This window comes from Triticum aestivum, chromosome 6D (genome assembly GCF_018294505.1).
Source record: "Triticum aestivum cultivar Chinese Spring chromosome 6D, IWGSC CS RefSeq v2.1, whole genome shotgun sequence".
NCBI classification, from domain to species: domain Eukaryota; kingdom Viridiplantae; phylum Streptophyta; class Magnoliopsida; order Poales; family Poaceae; genus Triticum; species Triticum aestivum.
The window spans coordinates 75,155,998-75,160,453 of NC_057811.1; positions in this window are offsets into that span (position 1 = coordinate 75,155,998).

The window sequence follows — 4,456 nt, forward strand, 5'->3', positions numbered from 1 at the left end:
TGCGCTAGTCTTGCCGAGATCTCATCAGTCGGCAGCTCTCTGTTGACTAGGAAGTTGAGGATGGGCTGGGCCCATGATGGAGCTGTAGGTGCGACATATGCCAACGGGTGGCTTATCATTGTGGGAGCCAGTAAGACATCGCCGGTGCCTGGAAACGGGATAAGGCGAAGACATGCACGCCGGCGGATCTTACCCAGGTTCGGGGCTCTCCGTGGAGATAACACCCCTAGTCCTGCTCTGCGGGGTTTCGCATGATCACTAGATCAATACAAGTAGCTACAAGTGCTCCTCGAGCTGCTTGGCTAGAGGAAGAAGAAGGGCAAGGCTAGCTCTCCTTTTCTCTCTATGTGGTGTGTGAAACTCTATGAGATCAACCCTTTGCATGGGTGTCCCAGGGGGTTTATATAGGCCTACCCCCCAGGGGTACAATGGTAATCCGGCTGGGCACGGGTCCCAGCCGTCAGTGTCTATGCTCGCTGGCTTCTCCGCCGGCCATTGGGGCCCGCCGACTGGTGGGTCCCGCCGGCTGCCGGCCTCTTGGCCGACAGGCCGGCCCCACCGCTTGGGGGCTTTGTCGGCGGCTGGTTACTATTGCCTCGCCTCTGATGACGAGGGCTTTGTCGAGGTAAGCGTGGCTACAGTGCCGCCGCCTTGCGGGCTCTCACTGTAGCCTTACCTCGTCTTGTCTCCTTAATGAGGCACATGTTTCGAGGGAGGGAGGTAGCCGGCTATTGGGAGCCGGCCACGCCCCTGGCCGACTAGGGGAGGCCGGGCCGCCTTCGGGTGTCTCTCTGGCTAAAGGGGCCCGCCGCCCGCGGGCCATACTGGCGCCTGTCGTGGGTGACATCGAGGCCAACATGGCTACAGTGCCGCGCCAGACGGGGGATGGTTGGCCCGTATGGCACCCTGTGGCCATGCCTGCTTCGGGATTCGGGAGTAGTGGGTTGTACTGTGGCCACGCCCTGTCTTATCACCGTTATGTGGATATAGTCTTTGTGGGTGCAGTCTTGGCCGGCTTCTGGGAGTCAGCTTTCTTCATGGCCGGCTTCTGGGAGCCGGTCCTCTTGGGGCAAACTCCCTGGAGTCGGCCATCTCGTATCTTTCTTGGGGAAGGTTTCTGAGGCTGGGTCGCCTTCTGGTAGTTGGCCCTGGGGATAGCCGGCCAGGGGAAGGCGGCCCTATGCTCTGTATGCTTGAAGGCTCGAATGGCCTGATAATTTTTCGAAGAGCCAGGGGGAGTCAGTTAGGCTACCCGTGGCCATTTACTCCGACATATACCTTGCATATTATGGGAGAAAAGGCATTAGAATTACTCCAAAAAGCATTATTATGCATAAAAACATCATAAATAACAGTAGGAAAACATGATGCATAATGGATGTATCAACTCCCCCAAGCTTAGACCTCGCTTGTCCTCAAGCGAAAACCGAAATCGAAAAACATGTCCACGTGCTTAGAGAGAGAGAGGTGTCGATAAAAACAAAATATGGACATAGAAGCATCATGTAGATTATTATAACAACAACAAATAAACATAAGACTTTATCATAAATCTTTTATCATAGACTTCCCATGAATAAGTAACAATTCATCACACAATTGAAGTATAAAGCATAAACTCTATTAGAAAACAACAAGCTATGTTCTCAGTCAACTTTGCAACTACACTTCTTCATCTTTTCAGGAAGGGTCACGTATCGAAGCCTTTAGGCAAGTCCACATACTCAACCATCATATAGTCTTTTATGATTGCTAACACTCACTCCATACACATGAGCAAAACGTTTCAACCGGACATGTAGAAAGATAGGGGCTTATAGTTTCGCCTCCCAACGTACTCACCCTTGAGGTGAATACGTTGGGAGGTGAAACTATGAGCGCCCATCTTTCTATGTGTCCGGTTGAATATTTGAAGAATATTGGAGCAATTAAGTACCAGAGGGGGCCCGCCAGGTGGGCACAACCCACCTGGGCGCGCCAGGGAGCCCAGGCGCGCCCTGGTGGGTTATGCTCACCCAGGCCCACCTCTGGTGCCCATCTTCTGGTATATAAGTCATTTTGACCTAGAAAAAATAAGGAGAGGACTTTTAGGATGGAGCGCCGACGTCTCGAGGCGGAACTTGGGAAGGAGCACTTTTGCCCTCCGACGGAGCAATTCCGCTGGGGGAACTTCCCTCCCGGAGGGAGAAATCATCGTCATCATCATCACCAACAACTCTCCCATCTTGGGGAGGGCAATCTCCATCAACATCTTCAACAGCACCATCTCCTCTCAAACCCTCGTTCATCTCTTGTGTTCAATCTTTGTACCGAAACTATAGATTGGTGCTTGTGGGGACTAGTAGTGTTGATTACATCTTGTAGTTGATTACTATATGGTTTATTTGGTGGAAGTTTATATGTTAAGATCCAATATGCTATTTAATACCCCTCTGATCTTGAGCATGGTTATCATTTCTGAGTAGTTACTTTTGTTCTTGAGATCACGTGAGAAATCATGTTGCAAGTAATCATGTGAACTTGATATGTGTTCGATATTTTGATAGTATGTATGTTGTGATTCCCTTAGTGGTGTCATGTGAACGTCGACTACATGACACTTCACCATATTTGGGCCTAAGGGAATGCATTGTGGAGTAGTTATTAGATGATGGGTTGCGAGAGTGGCAGAAGCTTAAACCCTAGTTTATGCGATATTCCGTAAGGGACCGATTGGATCCAAAAGTCTAATGCTATGGTTAGAATTTATTCTTAATACTTTCCTCGTAGTTGTGGATGCTTGCGAGGGGGTTAATCATAAGTAGGAGGTTTGTTCAAGTAAGAACATCACCTAAGCACCGGTCCACCCACATATCAAATTATCAAAGTAGCGAACACAAATCGAACCAACATGATGGAAGTGACTAGATGAAATTCCCGTGTACCCGCAAGAACGCCTTGCTTACTATAAGATACCGTTTTGGCCTGTCCTTTGCCTCAAAAGGATTGGGCTACCTTGCTGCTCTTTTGTTACTACTATCATTACTTGCTCGTTAAAAATTATCTTGCTATCAAACTACTCTGTTACTTACAATTTCAGCACTTGCACACATCACCTTGCTAAAAACCACTTGTCATTTCCTTCTGCTCCTTGTTGGGTTCGACACTCTTTACTTATCGAAAAGAGCTAGAATTGATCCCCTATACTTGTGGTTCTTCAATGGTGTGTCCGAACGTCATAACCGTACTTTATTAGATATGGTGCGATCTATGATGTCTCTTACCGATTTACTACTATCATTTTGGGGTTATGCATTAGAGATAGTTGCATTCACGTTAAATAGGGCACCGTCTAAATCCGTTGAGACGACACCGTATGAACTGTGGTTTGGCAAGAAACCTAAGCTGTCGTTTCTTAAAGTTTGGGGTTGTGATGCTTATGTGAAAAAGCTTCAGCCTGATATGCTCGAACCCAAATCGGAGAAGTGCGTCTTCAAAGGATACCCAAAAGAAACAATTGGGTACACCTTCTACCACAGATCCGAAGTCAAGATCTTTGTTGCTAGGAATGGATCCTTTCTAGAGAAGGAGTTTCTCTCAAAAGAAGTGAGTGGGAGGAAAGTAGAACTTGATGAGGTAATCGTACCTTCTCTCGATTTGGAAAGTAGCTCATCACAGAAAACCGTTCCCGTGATGCCTACACCAACTAGAGAGGAAGCTAATGATAATGATCATGAAACTTCAGATCAAGTTACTACCAAACCTCGTAGGTCAACCAAAGCACATTCCGCACCAGAGTGGTACGGTAATCCTTTTCTGGAGGTCATGTTACTAGACCATGACGAACCTACAAACTATGAAGAAGCTATGATGAGCCCAGATTTCGATAAAAGGCTTGAGGCCATGAAATCTGAGATAGGATGAGAACAAAGTGTGGACTTTGGTTGACTTGCCCGATGATCAGCGAGCCATTGAGAATAAATGGATCTTCAATAGGAAGACGGACGCTGATGGTAGTGTTACTATCTACAAAGCTCGAATTGTCACAAAAGGTTTTTGACAAAGTTCAAGGTGTTAATAACGATCAGATTTTCTCACTCGTATCGATGCTTAAAGTCTGTCTGAATCATGTTAGCAATTGCCGCATTTTATGAAATCTGGCAAATGGATGTCAAAACTGCAATCCTTAATGGATTTATTAAAGAAGAGTTGTATATGATGCAACTAGAAGGTTTTGTCAATCCTAAAGGTGCTAACAAAGTATGCAAGCTCCAGCGATCCATCTATGGATTGGTGCAATCATCTCAGAGTTGGAATATACGCTTTGATGAGCTGATCAAAGCATATAGTTTTATACAGACTTGCCGTGAAGCCTGTATTTGCAAGAAAGTGAGTGGGAGCACTACAGCCTTTCTGATAAGTATATGTGAATGACATATTGTTGATCGGAAATGATGTAAAATTTTCTGGAAAGCAT